At 49.2% G+C, this 17162-nt stretch overlaps 5 non-coding genes across 5 annotated transcripts; all 5 read left to right on the top strand.

Annotated features, from left to right (window-relative positions):
- The first annotated feature begins 2853 nt into the window (after positions 1-2853).
- Trnas-aga (transfer RNA serine (anticodon AGA)) lies at positions 2854-2935 on the top strand. The gene has a single exon. It is a non-coding gene; the product is annotated as a tRNA-Ser (tRNA).
- Positions 2936-3011: 76 nt separating this feature from the next.
- Positions 3012-3093, top strand: Trnas-aga (transfer RNA serine (anticodon AGA)). Its single transcript has one exon. It is a non-coding gene; the product is annotated as a tRNA-Ser (tRNA).
- Positions 3094-6207: 3114 nt separating this feature from the next.
- On the top strand, positions 6208-6289 carry Trnap-agg (transfer RNA proline (anticodon AGG)). The gene has a single exon. It is a non-coding gene; the product is annotated as a tRNA-Pro (tRNA).
- Positions 6290-6366: 77 nt separating this feature from the next.
- Positions 6367-6448, top strand: Trnas-aga (transfer RNA serine (anticodon AGA)). Its single transcript has one exon. It is a non-coding gene; the product is annotated as a tRNA-Ser (tRNA).
- A 238-nt stretch (positions 6449-6686) lies between these two features.
- On the top strand, positions 6687-6768 carry Trnas-aga (transfer RNA serine (anticodon AGA)). The gene has a single exon. It is a non-coding gene; the product is annotated as a tRNA-Ser (tRNA).
- The last annotated feature ends 10394 nt before the right edge of the window (positions 6769-17162 follow it).

Consider the following 17162-nt stretch of genomic DNA (forward strand, 5'->3'; position numbering starts at 1 on the left):
GGTGGGCAATACTAGCTTTATATCAACAAACCCTTGCAGAAGAAACATTCATTTCAAAAGGCGGGCGAAAAATTTCTGATTTGTTGTAATTTATTTACAACAAATCGTGGCTGAGCGCTTAAAGCGATGGACTAGAAATCTATTGGGGTGTTCCCACACAGGTTCGAATCCCGTCGACTGCGCCCTGGTTGCGGCTCTTTTTTGTAATTATCAATGATAGCTACGGAGCAGTGTAAGGCAATCTGCGGCTGGGCAGGAGCAGTCATGGCTGAGTGGTTAAAGGAGCCATGAAGAGAAAACAAAAGTTTGTTTTATTCGAAAGATTAGGTGTTTCATAGTACCCCAAGCACTTTCCCGGAAGCAAATGATGCTTTATTCACTGAGAAATAAGGCAATTTAAGCCAAAATTTTAAATCTCCCGCTAAAATTGCACATTTCGTCACGTGAACAATGGCGTCACATGAGCCGGTCCATGAAACAGATACCTAGTATGTCGACTCCATATAGCACCCACACGCGGGAGTCGACCGAGACGGCGACCATTTTAAAAATACTAGTAAAACCTAGTGCACCCGCAGCCCTAGTCATGGAATCGCCTGATCCGGAGAACAAATCTCTCGCCGAGAAGCTCGGGCTTGCATTTAACAACCTCACACCACTTGAACGCTCAATGCTTCCAAGTGCACGAGCGGCAAGAGTTGTGGGATACGCGGTGGACGGGAAAGCGACCATTCCGCGATAGCCACAACAGACGAACGCCCAGCCGTCGGCACCGCTGCCTCGTCAGCCCCGTCGCGACGGACGAATACAGACTGGTACGTATGTGCCGTATTTTCAATTTCAGTAGCAGTATCGCTTATGCCAGTTGGCCGGTGTCGTGTATGGAAAGCCGTTCGCTGGAGCTCTCTGCTCCGACCAGAAAGATTCGAGCGTCAATGCGCGGTGTGTACGGCAATTTTTTTCCCCAAGGCCAGAGCGCTTTGACGAAGTCGGCGACGAGCGCCAGCATGTCCGGGTCCCTGCCGTAATCACATCGTCGGAAATGAAGCGAGCACACTCGTACTTCCTTTAGCTCTCTTTCTCCTCCGTTTGCAAAGTTCACAAAACGTAGCCACTTGCTTCGCCGAGGTTCGTCGTTGGGCAGCACATGAAAGGAGATCACACCGGCGGGGATGTCGCACTCCCTCGACGATTGGCCCGTACTACATGGGCATTTCAAAACACAGCAACGAAATTTCATTGTAAAGTACTCGTACAAACTGAAGTTTTCAGTGGTTGTAAACTGAAAACGAGCTCGTAACGATAGCAGCAAACCAACACGACCTCCATACCGAAACCTGTGCGACGAGTGGCACTATCTCGTTGCTGCTCTGTGTTCCTTGTTCCCCTTGTTTCTATTTTTACCTTTGCTGGTTGGCGATATGACGGCCAACCTCCTGTGAAGGGATTACGATACCAAGCAAGGTGGCGGCTGTGCGTGCTGGGACGGTTCGTTGGCCCCGAAGAGCCTTGAACCCGAAAATTCGTCTGCGCGACGGTGGCAACGGCGAGATGTCGATCTCGGCCAACGGTAGTTTCGTACGCATTGGCATACACGCTTGCGTGTTCGTTCGGAACTTCAACAGTTTACTCCACCGTTCCTTGTCATAAAAAGAATGTGCAGTATGTTTCACGGGCATTTAGCTCGCTATGCAAACTGTAAGCCCTGCCTAACATGCGTTTGCTTTTGCCGGCCTCCGCCAATCGCAGAGCATTCTCAAGTGACATCATAGGTTCTGTTGCGGAAAATGAGCTGGTGGGTCGCATGGTCATTTCCTTTTTTCCTAATTATGTAGCTTATTTGAGCGAAGTTTGCGTTATAAGTGGTGTCGCTATGGTTCTAACGAGGCAATCTTTCGAATGAACCAAACTTGTGTTTTCTCTTCATGGCTCCTTTAAAGCGATGGACTCGAAATCCATTGGGGTCTCCTCGCACAGGTTCGAATCCTGTGGACTGCGCGCTGGTTGCGGCTCTTTTTAAATGCAGAGCATTTTAGTAACTCACGATGTCACCCGCGTTGACGTCCGTCGTAGTCCGCACCATCGTTGCCCGCAGCCCTCCCCCTACACTATATAAAAAAAATACTATCCGGCGCCAGGTTTCGATCCCTCGACCCTGTGGGCGGGACGCAATGTACAAGGTGCTCTACCCACTGCGCCACAAAGCCGACACTGAATGGGAGGCCACGAACGCGCCTTATATCCTTGACTCATTCAAACTACGTCAAGAAGCTGCTGACACAACGCATTCACTACCACCAACTCCCCAAACACTAAACTTTAACGCAATACACTCACCCCCTATGCGTCGCATTTACTCGAGTCCCCCTCGTGGGGAGATGGGACCGCCAAAAACAACGCGTTTTGGACTGCGCAGTAAGGTGCCAGCACGTGCGAGAACCGCTCGCGCTGTTCGTTTCAGGCAGGTGGCGCGCGAGCACTGCGAAGGCGGGAAACTTGAACTGCTTTGGACAAACCTCTGTTCAATTCATCAAGAAAGAAGTGAGACAGGGAGGCGAAGAGCGTGATGGGTAGTAGCAGTAAGCGGATAACGGTGCCACAGGCCGTTATGGCGAATCACTGCTCTGCATTTACGACAGCTTTCACATTGAGTGGAATGGCTTTAATATTTTCGTAACTGTTGCCGGTTGATTTCTTAAAATGGCGCCAGAAGCTTTAGTGGCGCGCACCTCAGCAGGCGACGGCGGAGTGAGTTTTTTGTAATTATTGTAATTATTAATTATAGTAATTATTGTGATTATTTTTCGTAATTAGCTACGGAGCAGTGTAAGGCAATCTGCAGCTGGAGAACGAGCAGTTGTGGCTGAGTGGTGAAAGCGATGGATTAGAAATCCAATGGGGTCTCCCCGTACAGGTTCGAATCCTGTCAACTGCGCGGTGGTTGTGGCTCTTTTTGTAATTATCAATGATAGCTACGGAGCAGTTTAAGGCAAATTGCGGCTGCAGAGCTAGCAGTCGTGGCTGAGTGGTGAAAGCGATGGACTAGAAATTCATTGGGGTCTCCCCGCACAGGTTCGAATCCTCTCGACTGCGCCCTGGTGGCGGCTCTTTTTGTAATTATCAATAATAGCTACGGAGCAGTTTAAGGCAATCTGCGGCTGGAGGACGAGCAGTGGTGGCTGAGTGGTTAAAGCGATGTACTAGAAATCCATTGGGGTGTCCCCGCACATGTTCGAATCCTGTCAACTGGGCGCTGGTTGCAGCTCTTTTTTTGTAATTATCAATGATAGCCATGGAGCAGTGTAAGGCACTGTGCGGCTGGGGCACGAGCAGTCGTGGCTGGCTGCTTCTGGTTGCGCCAGCGAGCGGTCGCAGATTGTTGAGCTCTGCCCAAAGAGCGGCTTCAGCGGGCCTTTCTTCAGCCCGCGGTAACAGGATTTTTGCCCAAAATTCCCAGTACTACCAAGTACTTTTGCCCCAGTTTCCTACAGGACAGTCGGTGCTAAACCCGGTGTTTCTGCATGCGGACATGCGTGCCTGCCCCTACCGTGTCGATGATTTCCGCGACACGTTGGCTCGTCGGGCGCTGCTCCCCGATGTTTTGGCATTGGGGGCTTATCAGATGAGTCACGTCTGGGCGGTGATTTTTAAGTCAGCGGAAGGTGTGAAGAAAATTTTGGAAGCAAGCGACATCAAGGTAAAAGACAGGCGCTGCCTTGTTATCGACCCGAGCAACCAGGAAGCCCGTCTGAAGCTACATTTGCTTCTGCACAACGTGCCGGACGAGGCAGTGCGCGCTGCGCTGGCGCCTTACGGGCGTGTCAGTGAGGTGCGCAGAGAGCGTTGGTACATTGACGGAATTCAAGATAAAGGTTCCATATTGCGGTCGGTGACCCTGAAACTGACGGCCCGAGTGGCTCTTGAAGGCCGGCCGCACGAGCTAGGCGTGGTGGGCGACAAGGCCCTCGTTGTCGTCGCCGGTTGGTCCCCGCAGTGTTTGCGCTGCAACACGAAGGGCCACGTTCGCCGGGAGTGTAAGGTGCCACGTTGTTCTGCGTGCCGTCGTTACGGGCACGAAGCGGCAGCCTGCGTCAAGTCCTACGCTAGCGTCACCGGGCCTTCGAAGGACGAGGAACTCCGCGAAAACCTCATGGACGAGGCGGACGTGGAGGACACCGCAGCAGGAGTCACCGGCGGGGCGGCAAAGGACCAGACGGCTGCGGAACAGGTCGAGGCCGAGGCTGTCCAGCGCGGTCCTGAAAAGGAGCCGCCCGGTCAGCGGAAGACGCCTCCCCAACTCGCCGCGGCGAAGAAGGCTGGCTGCCCCGTAGCGGCAAGCCAGGGGACGACAGCGGCATCGCCTACAGTAGAGGACGCCGTGCAAATAGACCTCAGTGGTGCCACCGCAAAGCGGCAGCTAGAGGGCAACGACACAGGACAAGGCGACGGACCCCCCGGCAGCGAGGAGCCGCCTACCAAGGCGGTTACAGTGAGATGTTCGAGCTTCAAGCCGAAGCCCAACGTCCCCCCAGACTGCACAAAGCCCCCGGCTACGCCAACCTAGTCACCACGATGCTTCGAAAGGTAGTCGGCAACTTTTTGATCTGTTTCTGGTGTTGCACTGCTCTACCGAAGCGCGAGCGAACTAAACTGAACTGCGTAGGGAGTACTTTTGTAGGGTCCAGGGAGTACTTTTGTACCGTCTCCGGTGACTTTGTTGCCTGTAAAGTGCCTTTCGGGGTGTTTTTTAGGGTGGTGCAGGGGGGAGGGGCAAGTATATCACCGTGTTTAGTGGTGCCCGTAAGCGCTTAGAGTGTTTGGAGTTTAATGTGTGTATGTATGAGTGTATGTATGAGCGTATGTATGAGTGTTTCATTTTCTTTTTTGTTGTAGTTGCGTTTTGGAATGCGGTGAGTTCTTTAGTGTCTCCGGAGTTTCCATGTTTGCTAGTGCATCAGTATGCAACATATTTTTGATGATCAAACTGTGGTGCGTACTTCAGGTGCTGCACTGTTCGCGTTCTCATGTGCAAGCGCTGCACCGGGTGTTTGCTATGCTTATCTGGGAAACGACATGGGATAGGAGGAGCCGCCCGAATCTCTTTCGGCGCGTTCGTCAGGGGGGGCTTTCTTTGTCCTATTTGTTTTTGTGGCAAGTCACCCATCGTTTTTTGTTCTTTCGTGACGTGAACGATCCTTTCCTGCGCACAGTGTGTCAGCTAAAGTTATCAAGGGCATTACCTGAATTTGTTGTTACGTCTGCCCACTTTTCTGTCGGAGTAATCAAGGGCTACTTCTGTGAAGTGGTTCAAGCGACCCAGTTTTTGCATGCACGTTTCAGTACAGAGTACTTATCTAGTGTTACGTGAAAAAAGTTGCGCCGTGATTTGCTTTACACTGCATTACCTGTGCCGTTCTATAGGTCAATATACCATGCAGGGCCAGGACAGGACGTGCTCAAACCTGTAAAACGAATGGCGGTACCGCCATGGGTTAAGTCATTCTGTTTTAAACTGCATGCGGGTGTCCTCCCAGTAAAAACGTGGCAGAAAGAGAAGGGTTTGTACATGCCATGGGGGGTTGAATGCTACCCCTGTAAGAAACCCGAAACGGTCGAACATGTGTTTCTCGAGTGCTGGGATGGGATATTTTTTTGGGACGTGCTTCAGCGGACCTTAAAAAAGAACTTCCCTCTGGATGCACGTGGGATCAGGATCCTGCCCATCGAGAGCGATAACCTGGTACCATACGACGTTGTCATGGTCCTGGCTTTGCACGGCATTTGTAAGTCGCGTATGGCGATTCGTCATCGTGATGCTGATGCCAAATGCTCAAAAGAGTATTTTGCTGATACTATGCGATTGATGGTTGAAGTGTGGAGGGCTCAACCTGACCCTCCGGAGTGGCTGTCCGTGGTGGAGTCGCTAACGGACCTGAAGCAATTTTAACCGCTTTCTGCTAGCAAGGTTTTTCGCTAGCAGTTTTTATCGTTATCTTGTTTTCGGTTTGTTTGGTTCAAGTGCTGTGTCAAAATATGGCAATAAAAAAAAAAGTAGTGGCTGAGCGGTTAAAGCGATATACTAGAAATCTATTGGGGTGTTCCCGCACAGGTTCGAATCCTGTAGACTGCGCCCTGGTTGCGGCTTTTTTTTGTAATTATCAATGATAGCTACGGAGCCGTGTAAGGGAATCTGCAGCTGGAGAACGAGCAGTCGTGGCTGGGTGGTTAAAGCGATGGACTAGGAATCCATTAGGGTCTCCCAGCACAGGTTCGAATCCTGTCGACTGCGCCCTGGTTGAGGCTCTTTTTTGTAATTATCAATGATAGCTACGGAGCAGTGTAAGGCAATGTGCGGCTGGGGAACGAGCAGTCGTGGCTGAGCGGTTAAAGCGATGGACTAGAAATCCATTGGGGTGTTCCCGGACGGGTTCGGATCCCGTCTACTGCGCCCTGGTTGCGGCTCTTTTTGTAATAATCAATGATAGCTACGGAGCAGTTTAAGGCAATCTACGGCTGGGAAACGAGCAATCGTGGCTGAGCGGTTAAATCGATGGACTAGAAATCCGTTGGGGTGTTCCCACACAGGTTTGAATCCAATCGACTGCGCCCTGGTTGCGGCTCTTTTTTTTTGTAATTATCAATGATAGCTACGGAGCAGTGTAAGGCAATGTGCGGCTGGGGCACGAGCAGTCGTGGCTGAGTGGTTAGAGCGATGGTCTAGAAATCCATTGGGGTCGCACTGCACAGTTTCGAGTCCTGTCGACTGCATTCTGCGGCGTTTCCTTACAGTAATTCTCCATTATAGCGACGAAGTGGTGTAAGTCAACTAGTTGCTGGGGAACTTAGTGACAGCGGGGTGCATCAGGATGCATGTCTCGGTAAATACTGGTTGGAGGGAGCGAGAGCCGCGGATCACAGACGCAGGGCGTCAACTGATGAAAGGGCGTCACTGAGCACATACGGCGCATGCATGTTCGGCGCCGGCTTGTGGGAAATCCGGTTTTCTTCGGACCCAGTGGGACTGTTTTGTATATTTCTACTTACGGAGTGAAAACTTCTGTGTTGTATGCAACGTTTGTCGGTTGGATTTGCAGACAGGCTTTTTCTTTTTGGGGGGAAGTTCCATGGCTTTTCAGAACCGTTTCGGAAGAGTTACTTTGTAGGTGTGAGTTTTCGTGTTGTCGCACCCAGCGTACTGAATCCCGTTTTTTACGTTCCTTTTTTTTCACAGGAACGCTGTTATGAAATCGTCATTACCAAGCCGACGACAGACCGATGGGAGAGATGTCGGGATCTTGTGAAGGCATTTATAGCCATTTCACCCTAATCCTTTTAATTATTACCCAAACAGTAAATCATACAGTCCACAGTTTTCAAGTGTGTTCCACTGAATTCACGAAAAGGTTTCGGGTGACTGTGTTTTTATTGTACAAGATTCTGTAACGCTTGAATGGCGTTCGGTGCTTTGTATTTTGTCGCGCGCTATTTCTGTTTTATTGTACAGCGAGAATAAAAGGTACGTGATAGTCGTGTATAAATGCCGCTGTAATAAGCTAACAAACATTTTAATGGTATCCCAACAACCAGTTTTAAACCGAGATTTTTCAGTCGTTTACAAGACGTCTTACACGCCGATTCAGTTATATATCTAAAACAATTTTCACCGGTCCTTTAGAAGCCCTATACTAAACTGGATTTTTCTCGACGTTAACTATACCGGATCCATAGTGTCTCGAAAAGGTTGACCAGCCAAACATAAGCAGAGATATAAGACGAGCTCGCAACAGCGGGTGTCTTTTCCCAGTCGTTTTGTAGCCACGTTTTTCGCCTAGAATTTAAATATGCCGCATATGTGTTTCGTAACCTTTTTCTGCTAGCTCGATAATGATGATATTTTCTTAATGTTAAGTCTAGAGTGCTTTAAAAAAACACTGAAAAAATGCATCGTGTTAAATAGCAGCAACGCCAACGAAAAATTAAGAGGTATTCTACGGTACGAAGGTGGATGATCAGGGAAGATTTTAACATGCGACATGGAGGGGTAGTAGAATCTGGGCCAAAGATATTGTTGCGTCTCAGCAGACGCATGTGTAGACAGCAGGATGGCGATGTACCTATTTATTAGGTGTAGCGCTACACCGAAGATTACAGGCAGCACGGCAAGCCTCAGCGACGATGGCTGGATCAGATTGGCCCCCGAGCGGTGGATCCACACACTTACATCGTCGTCTTCGAACACCTGGCTTCCCAACAAGCACGGCACATATCCCTCACTGAGAATTGAACACTGCACGGCGATCACACACACCGTGATCAGGGGATAGTGGCTTCACAATTATCCACTTTACATTTTTCCCTCCGTCGAGAGAGCATACCATCGTCCCGATGCGTGCAAAGCTCATGAAAGAAAATGAATTCACTTGAGGCATTACTTCGTAGGTTACGTCGCTAAGTTGGCGCAAAACTCTATAACGACCAAAGTAGTGTTTGAGGAGCTTTTCAGAGAGTCCTCAACGTCAAGGAGGGGCCCATACCTAGACTCGCTCACCGGGTTTCAAAACGGCAGTCTTGTGACGGAGGTTGTAACGGTGCTGGTCATAGCGCTGTTGCTGCCTTGTTCGAAAGCGCGCCAGTTGACGGGCCTCTTCCGTTCGTTCCGTAAACTCATTTAGCTGCATGTTCTTGTTGCTGGTGTCGTGAGGTAGTATAGCGTCCAACAATATGGTCACGGGTCGGCCATAAAGAAAGAAGAATGGCGTCATCTCAGTCGCGTCTTGTTGAGCCGTATTGTAAGAAAATGTGATGTATGGCAGTACGGCGACCCAGGTCTTGTGTTCCCTGTCGGTGTACATACTCAGCATATTCGCTATTGTTTTGCTCAGTCGTTCAGTTAACGCGTTTGTCTGCGGGTGGTACGCTGTTGAGGTCTGATGTCAAGTACAGCTGAGTTGCATCCCTGCGTCGACAAGCCCAGCAGTGAACGCTTTGCATCTGTCCTTAATAACAATGGCCGGGGACCATGCCGGAGAACAATGTTGTAATAAAATCTTGGCAACTTCGAATGGAGTTCATCTTTGCAGAGCTTTTGTTTATGCTAACTGAGTGAGATAGTCGGTGGCGACTACAATCCCCTTGTTCCCTACGGCCGACATCGGAAATGGTCCCGACAGGTCCATCCCGACCTGTTAAAACGGCTTATCGGGGATGTGGATAGGGTGCAGGAGGCCACTGTCCGTCGTTCACATTCAGGGCACGTGCGCACGTAATGCCGCACGGCTGCAGAAAGTTTTGGCCAGTATTATGACTGGTGGATCCTAGTCAGGGTACGGGTGAAGCCGAGGTGACCCGCCCTCGACTCATCTAGGCAAGCCTGTAGGACCTCGTTACGAAGTATTGCGGGAACAACAAGCAGGTAACTTCGGCGATGTGGGGAAAAGTTCGCTTTATAGAGGACAGCATGGTGGAGACTGAAGGATGACAGCGCTCTTGAAAACACCCGCGGCACAGTGGGTGAACGTCCCTCCAACATATCGGCTGCTCCGGTGCTGCTCCGACACGGAGGATGCGTCCAGCACGCCAAGAAAAGCGTCGTCATCGGTGTAGTCATTCGGCGGCGCAGGGAAAGCTGGTGCTCACGATAGACAATCGGTGTCGGGATGCTCTTGGCCGGACTTGTAAACAACTCTGACGTCGAAATCTTGAAGTCGAAGGCTACAGCGAGCTAATTGTCCAGACGGGTCTTTTAGGCTCATCAACCAGCAGAGTGAGTGACGGTCACTGACCAATGTAAATGGACGGCCATACAGGTATGGTCGAAGTTTAAGTACTGCCCAAACGACGGCGAGGCTCTCCTTTTGGGTGGCCGAGTAGTTGGCTTCCTAAATAAACAGCGTTCGGCTGGCGTACGCTATCACCTTTTCGGCGCCATTTTGCCATGGTAGAAGAACCGCTTCGAGTCCAACGTTGCTAGCATCGGAATGAAGCATGGTAGTGGCGTTTTCGTCTAAGTGGGCCAAGACCGGATGTGTTTGCAACCGTCGGCGCCGGTCGTCGAGCGCCCTCTGTTGATCGTCATTCCAAAGGAACACGACATCATCCAGTGTAAGGTTGGTCAGCGGAGCTGCAATGCGGACGAAGTTCTGTATAAATCGTCGGTAGTAGGAGCATACCCCCAAAATGCTTCTCATGGATTTCTTGTTGGTTGGCACGGGGAACTGGGATACCGCTTGAGTCTTAGCAGGATCAGGTCGAACTCCGGCACTGCTGACCACATGGCCAAGGAACGGGAGTTTCTTGTACCCAAAATGACACTTTTCAGGCTTAGTGCAAGTCAGGCGGATCGTATTGCGTCGAGACCGGACGTGAGACGTTCCAGGTGTTCTTCAAACGTGGTGGAAAACACGATCACCTCGTCCAGATACACAAAGCACGTTTGGAACTTTAGGCCCGACAGCACCGTCTCCTTCAGTCTTTGAAAAGTGGCTGGAGCGGAACACAACCCGAACGGCGATACTTTGAATTTGTACAGTCCATCAGGCGTCACAAAAAATGTTTTCTCACGGTTCTGTTCATTGACCTCGATCTGTCAATACCGGCTGTTTAGGTCCATACACAAAAATAGCGGGCGTGTCGTAGTCTATCGAAGGAGTAGTCAATGTGAGGCAACGGGTAAATATCTTTTTTGGTAACCTCGTTGAGTTTGCGGTAGTTATTTCAAAATCGTAATGTCCCAATTTTCTTTTTCACTCAAACGACTGCCGACGTTCAGGGACTATTCGATATTGTGCTGACGTCGTCCAGGGACTATTCGACGGTGCGATGACGTCGTCTTCCAGCATTTGCTGTACTTCCCGGCTTATTGCATCGCGCCCCTTGGGGGCCACACGGTACGGGTTCTGATAGGTGGGCCTCGTCATTTCTTCAGTAATTATTTGGGGTTTTGTCAGATGCGTCTGAGGGACACCTGCTCTGGACAAAAAAAACAGTCCGCATATTGTTTCAGTTGGTCGAGGAGCGCTCGGCGTTTTTTGGACGACCGGTTGGTGCTGACGTCTATTGCTAGTTTAGCGCTCGCTGTGCGGTGGCAACAGTTTGGAGTCCAAAACGGCCCTCTGTGTCGTCGACACCTTCGAAGAAGGCTACAGTAGTCCCTTTCAGGTGGTGCTGGCGTTCATTTGCGAAATTGGGGTGCAGGAGATTCTTGAAGCCATAGGATACGTGCACCAGGCCTATCGCGATGGCAAAGTCATTGTCGAGGAAGAGCGATGTGTGCAGCTCAGCAACGCCATCGGCAGTGCAAGGATCGTCGCACGCTACTGCTGCAAACGGCAGGATCGTGGCGGCACACATACGTCGTCAGCGATGATACGCAGTGGCAGACGTCGGTGCTTGGTAGGCTGTAATGGAGGCAGGTTCGTCGATAGGCTCACCCTTTAAGAAGAACTGCGAGCAGGGTGTGTTGGTATATGCTCATGGTGGGAAAAGCGCTACAGTAACAAGGACAAGTGAGTACACGGGGCAAAGCGCTACTAGCAACTGAAGCTTCAGTTGCTAGTAGCGCTTTGTCCCGTGTACCCACTTGTCCTGGTTACTGTAGCGCTTTTCCCACCATGAGGCTCACCCTTCCCTCGCCGATGTCTATAACGGCGTCGTATTCGCACAGGAAATACATGCTAAAGAATAAAGATTACGTCTTTGCAGCACCGAGGTAAAATGACGAAAGTGCCAACAAAGTCAGTTCCTCCTAGACAAATACTAGCCGTGCATTTCCTTACTGGTGTCATGAGGTGACCTCCGGTGGACCCAAAATGAGGCCCGTCTCACGGACTGTTTACCTTGCGCAAACGATCGGCAAATTGCTGCCTCACGATGGAATAATCTGCTCCGGTGTCCAGCAAAGCGGTCAGCTCATGGCCGACGATAGTAACCCTGAGTTCAGCACTAGCGCGTTCGTCAGCGTTAAGGGTAGTCGTTGTGTGCTTACACTGCGGCGATACTCTATGGGCACTTTGTTCTCGTCGAGTGGGCGCGGCATGTCCGTTGGTTAACGCCGGCGCGGTAGGAGGTCTTCTGAGCTTCTGCAGTCAGCAACCTTGCCTCCCGAGGTCGCTTCGTCTAGTTTTTCCGCTGAGGGGCTGGTAAACCGGACGTCGAGGCCGTCTGAAGGGGTGCGACGGGCGGTGGGAGGTTCGGTGCTGGAGAGGGTCAGCGGGATCCACGAGTAGGTGACGTGGTGTTGCGTGCGGATAGGTATTCGGCGATTTCGGTCGGCCGCTGGCCATGACGGGGAGGAGGAGCAGCCGGAGAGAACTGCGTCCACCAGTGCTGCTTTTTAGTAGACGGAGGTGTAGACAGCATGATGGCGATGTACCTGTTTATTAGGCGTAGCGCTACACCGAAGAGTACAGGCAGCACGGCGAGTTTGAGCGAAGATTAGTTGGTTGGTTGGTTCCTTAAGTCATGGCGCGTACCCACGCGGGGATCGGGAAAGAAGCTTCCTGCAATAATTAGGCTGGGACCCGGTTCATTTTAGAGAGAGAAAAAAAATATTGAGAGTAGAAAAGGACATCTTTAGATAGAACAGGATTGTCAGAAAAAAAATTGCGAATGAAGACATAGCTATTTAGCAGGGCATCCGGCCTGTAGCCGCAACAAACAAATGAAAGGCGATCATAACATTTGTGTGGCAATATCCTATGGCGGAAGCAGCCAGGGAAAGAATAACGGTAAAAGATAAAGGGAGATTCAGCCTATTAAACGTGTATTTAGGGTGCATCGAGTCGCATCGTCGCATCCAGAAAAAGCTGCGGCAATTTAAAAGAAAGTGTTGTATAGTTTCGGGGGCCTTGCCGAAAGGGCATTGAGGAGATAAAGCCTGACCAACTTTGTGTAGATAAAAATTTAAAGGGGGGGTTCTGCAGCGAAATTTTGTGATTGCGACCTCACAATTACAAGATTCGCAGAATTTAGGCTTCCATAAGTGAGAGAAGTGAATATAGTCGGAGCATAAACGAAGGGCATCCTGCCGATTAATTTGTAAAATTTGAAGGCGCCTTAACCTCGCCCCCAAAAGAAAACTGTAAATTGGGCAATTCACGATGGCAGGACCCCCAAGAGCCAAATTGGGTAATTGGCCTGCCAGTTCATTGAAGATTATCCCTGTGTGACCAGGGACCCACACTAACCGGATCTCTCGAAGCAGGTAAGGAACGAATGAACGGAATGACGTGAGAAGGAAAGAATCTGTATCATTTGTTAGAGCAGTGCAAACGGAGAGAGAATCCGAAAGGATAACCACCCCCGCAAATCTGTGGTGTAGTTTATTAAGGGTTAAGATTATCGCCAACATTCTGCCTGAAAGATCGGGTCTGGCAGCCTGATTGAGAAGGTCCAATCTGGAGACTGACAATATATTCCTACCCCAGCCTTCTCATCACTTTGCGAGGCATCTGTGGCAATGAAGACATCAGTATGAACAGTGCCAAGTAATATTGAAGTAAATTATTGAGTAATCGGGCCGGCAATAGTTTTGCACGCGGAAGAAAACTGTTGTCCAAGCCTATGTCGACAGGCGACAAATTATCAGAATAGGGCTGGAGCAGAAAAAGGTCTGCATGAAGAGGCTGCAGCCATGCCTGAACGCAATCCAATTCAGGACGCTGAAACCGGGGCGACGTAAATCCTTAAAAGGTCAGGCATCAAAAGGAAAAAGGGTAGCCTCGTATAATAGAGATTCAAACAGTTTTAGACATGTTACAACAGTTAGCAATTTAAATCGATGCAGAAGTGAAGGAAACCGTGCCTCAAGGTATACAGAGTTTTGTACATACTTTGGCAACCCTAAACATAAACGCAAAGCCGATCTCTGAATAAGAAATAGGGGATAGAGTTTGTACGTCGTGCAGCCAGAAAATATTACGCAACCAAATTCCAATACAGGGCGACCATAGCAACGATGAATCATTAGCAGGGCGTCTCTACGCATACCGAATTTATGATTGGATAGCCTACGCAGCACTGCCGCAGCTTTTTCACCTTTAGCAGCAATGTGCAAAAGATGAGGATGCCATGTGAGCTGGTCGTCATAAATTATACAATAATATTTAATTTTCGTGACCTGAGGGATGGATTGCGACCGGTATGTTAGACATAATTATATAGGGTTATTGCTGGGAAATACTATAACGCCACATTTACTGACATTTAGTGAGAGGTGTAACGTGCTGAGCCAATTATCCAGCACAACCACATAGTCCTGCAGCCGCTGATACAACGCTTAGATGTCCCTATCAGCCTAGAAAACGCAATATCATCGGCATAGATGATAGTAGATATGCCGTTCTGCATTTGGATATAACTTAGGAGTAAGTTAAAGATAACTGGAGAAAGAACTGATCCCTGAGGAACTCCCCGAAATTGGTCATACTGGGTCGATAAATCCCCCTTGGAGCAAAAGAAATTCCTTCCCTTTAAAAACTCACCAAACCAGGAGAGGATGTACCCCGGAATCTCGCTAGATGAAAGGCGTGACATCAACGTGCTCTACTCCACGCTGTCCTAAGCCTTTGCTATATCTAGGGTTACAAGCGCACTGACATGTTTTAGTCGGGGAGCTAATTTAATGTGGCTCTCGATGTCGACGTGAGCCTTCCAAATAGAATTTCCAGGTCTGAAGCCAATCTGGGTGGGGCTTAGAATACGATTACTGTTAAGAAACCCCATAGGCCGGCCGTGCAATATCCTTTCAACCAACTTTACCACGTCGCTAGTCAACGAAATTGGCTTAATATTGTCTAGGACGAAAACCAAGCTTTCGTTTTTCAACAATGGTGCTAACTTAGCGAGTTGCCATTCCGAAGGTATCTAGCTGTTTTTAACGACATGTCGACAATGTTTAGTAAATCATCAGGAGACACCTCAAGCAGATATTTTAACGTTGCCACCGTAATGCCGTCTGATCCTGAAGCAGACTCAGACAGCTACAAACAATATCAGCTAATTCCACCCTTTTCTCATTTGAATTTGAGTTCTCATTTGAAACCTGGCACACAAAAAGAGACCAACCCAGAAGAAAAACGAAATTACAATTCCTGCGCAATACGTTCCAATGTTTCCATAGGGACCGGGCAGCTGGACGGGTGGCGCCACCACGCGGCACTCCCCTCGTTAGTGGAATGAGCCGGCGCATTGTACAATGCAGGCTCCCGTTGTTTTGGCCGTGTGTGCTTCTGTGCTTTGAATGTCTTGGTGGTGTTGTGAGCGGATATGTGCGGTGAAACTAAGCCTAGACAGATGTGTTGGGTTCTTAGATGCAATAACCGCTACGGAAACTTGTTGGACGCTTCGAAAGTTGGGTATGGGCTACAATGACATGAGCGCTTTTTGCAGCGACCTGCGCTTGGCTCCACCCGTCCTGAGTAGGAATAAAACTACTAATATAAGTAAGCATTTCTTTTTAAATGCGCTAATGGCTACGTAAACTTATTTGACGCTTCTAAGTTTGGGAATGGGCTACATTGACGTGAGCGCTTTATGCAGAGCTCTGCGCCTGGCTCTGCGCTGATTAGGAATAAAACTATTATTATTCATTTCTACCCCTTTAAATTATCTTCACTGGTTTCAATGACTGCGGTTTCCACGCCATCTTTAACGCTGAGATACCTTGCTACGTGTGTTTTGAAGAGAACGCGTCCGGGCACTTACGTACGAGATCCATTACCGTGGAAATGTCGTGGAAATGTCCCGGTAGTTCACACTTTCTGTAACGGTGAGCTTTGTGCTTTCGGTTTTAGTGAGCGACACTGTGACAGCATGGGAGCCTCATAGCCGAAGCGGAACTCCCACGTTTGTAGTGGTCATTTTATCAAGATCCAAAGTTAATCAACCGCCCAACAGCCCAAACAACAAACCATCCCTCCTGCCCTTCCCATTTTGCAACCTGCGTGGAATAAAGGCTGGCACCAATAGTTAAAAAATGTGGCAGTGTTAACGTCAGCCTGTGTTTTTTAAAGATTAAGTATTATTTCCAGAGCACCTAGAAAAATCGTGAAATGCCTTGTGAAGAATCCAAGAACGCGCGGCTAGTTGCCTCAAATAGGGATGCGTCAGCCCGAGTACTCCAGCACAGACGCATCTCCGACCCACTGAAGCACTTAGGATTTGGAGAGGAGTGCATGGAAGTACAACATTAAGCATCAAAATCATCCATCCCTCCGTTTAGCGAAGACGATAGTTGAAGGCGAAGCTTTCTGCGTGCGAAATCGAATGAGAAATGGTCAAAGACAAGGACGCTGCGATAAGAAGACCAAACTTCGTGCTGGTCAAATTCAAAGCTCAACTAGCCAAAGTTTAACTCCAGAAAGCAACCAAGCAAACCCACACAAGAGAACTTGGCAATAAACCATCATCGTTGTTAGACGGAGGGGTGCATGATTTTCAAGCGTAGGTACCTTGTAAAACTCGACCGCTGCATTCAATTGTGAAGCTGAGGACAGGTTTTTATGGCACCCTCCTGTCTCTCGTCGTTCAGCCCCGCAGGAATTTGATTTTTGAAAAACCATTAACCAACTATCCAGCAACCATTGCAATCCTTGCAAAGCAATGCTTTTCCACGAGAAGCAATAAGGTTCTGCGGTTTTTATTCTGTAAACGATTCCCGATGACTGTAGTAAGTGTATTTCTGTGAAATTAAACACTTTTCTACCGTAGCTAATGAAGTTACGGAAGCGTCATCCATCACAATTTCTGTTTTGAGGTAAATCTTAGAATGCACGCCCCAAATTTGCCTTTCGCATGTGCACGACACCATTTCGTCATCAACTGACAAAGGCTAGCGACGCAGCATTCCTTGATCGGCTGAACACACCGGCTTTGTAGTAGCATTTAGCTGCGATATATTCCTCGATACGCCAAAGTGCACGCAAGCATGAAAAATTTGCGCGAAGGAACGGACTTGCACTTCCAGCTTGAATTCAAGCTTGGCGCATTGAGCGTAGTCTGCTATTTGTAATTACTGAGTATTGGCGTAAGTCACACAAATGTCATGCCTCGTAAACGTCCTTTCTATGCTCAAGATTTACCGATGAGACAAAAGTCTTTGTGGTTATCTACGCTTTGCAAGCCACACTGCAGCAGAACGGCTGAAAGCCATGCACAACAACGCT

This window comes from Haemaphysalis longicornis, unplaced genomic scaffold (assembly GCF_048455015.1).
Source record: "Haemaphysalis longicornis isolate Haplotype H1 unplaced genomic scaffold, Haemaphysalis longicornis Haplotype H1 scaffold_2, whole genome shotgun sequence".
NCBI classification, from domain to species: Eukaryota; Metazoa; Arthropoda; class Arachnida; order Ixodida; family Ixodidae; genus Haemaphysalis; species Haemaphysalis longicornis.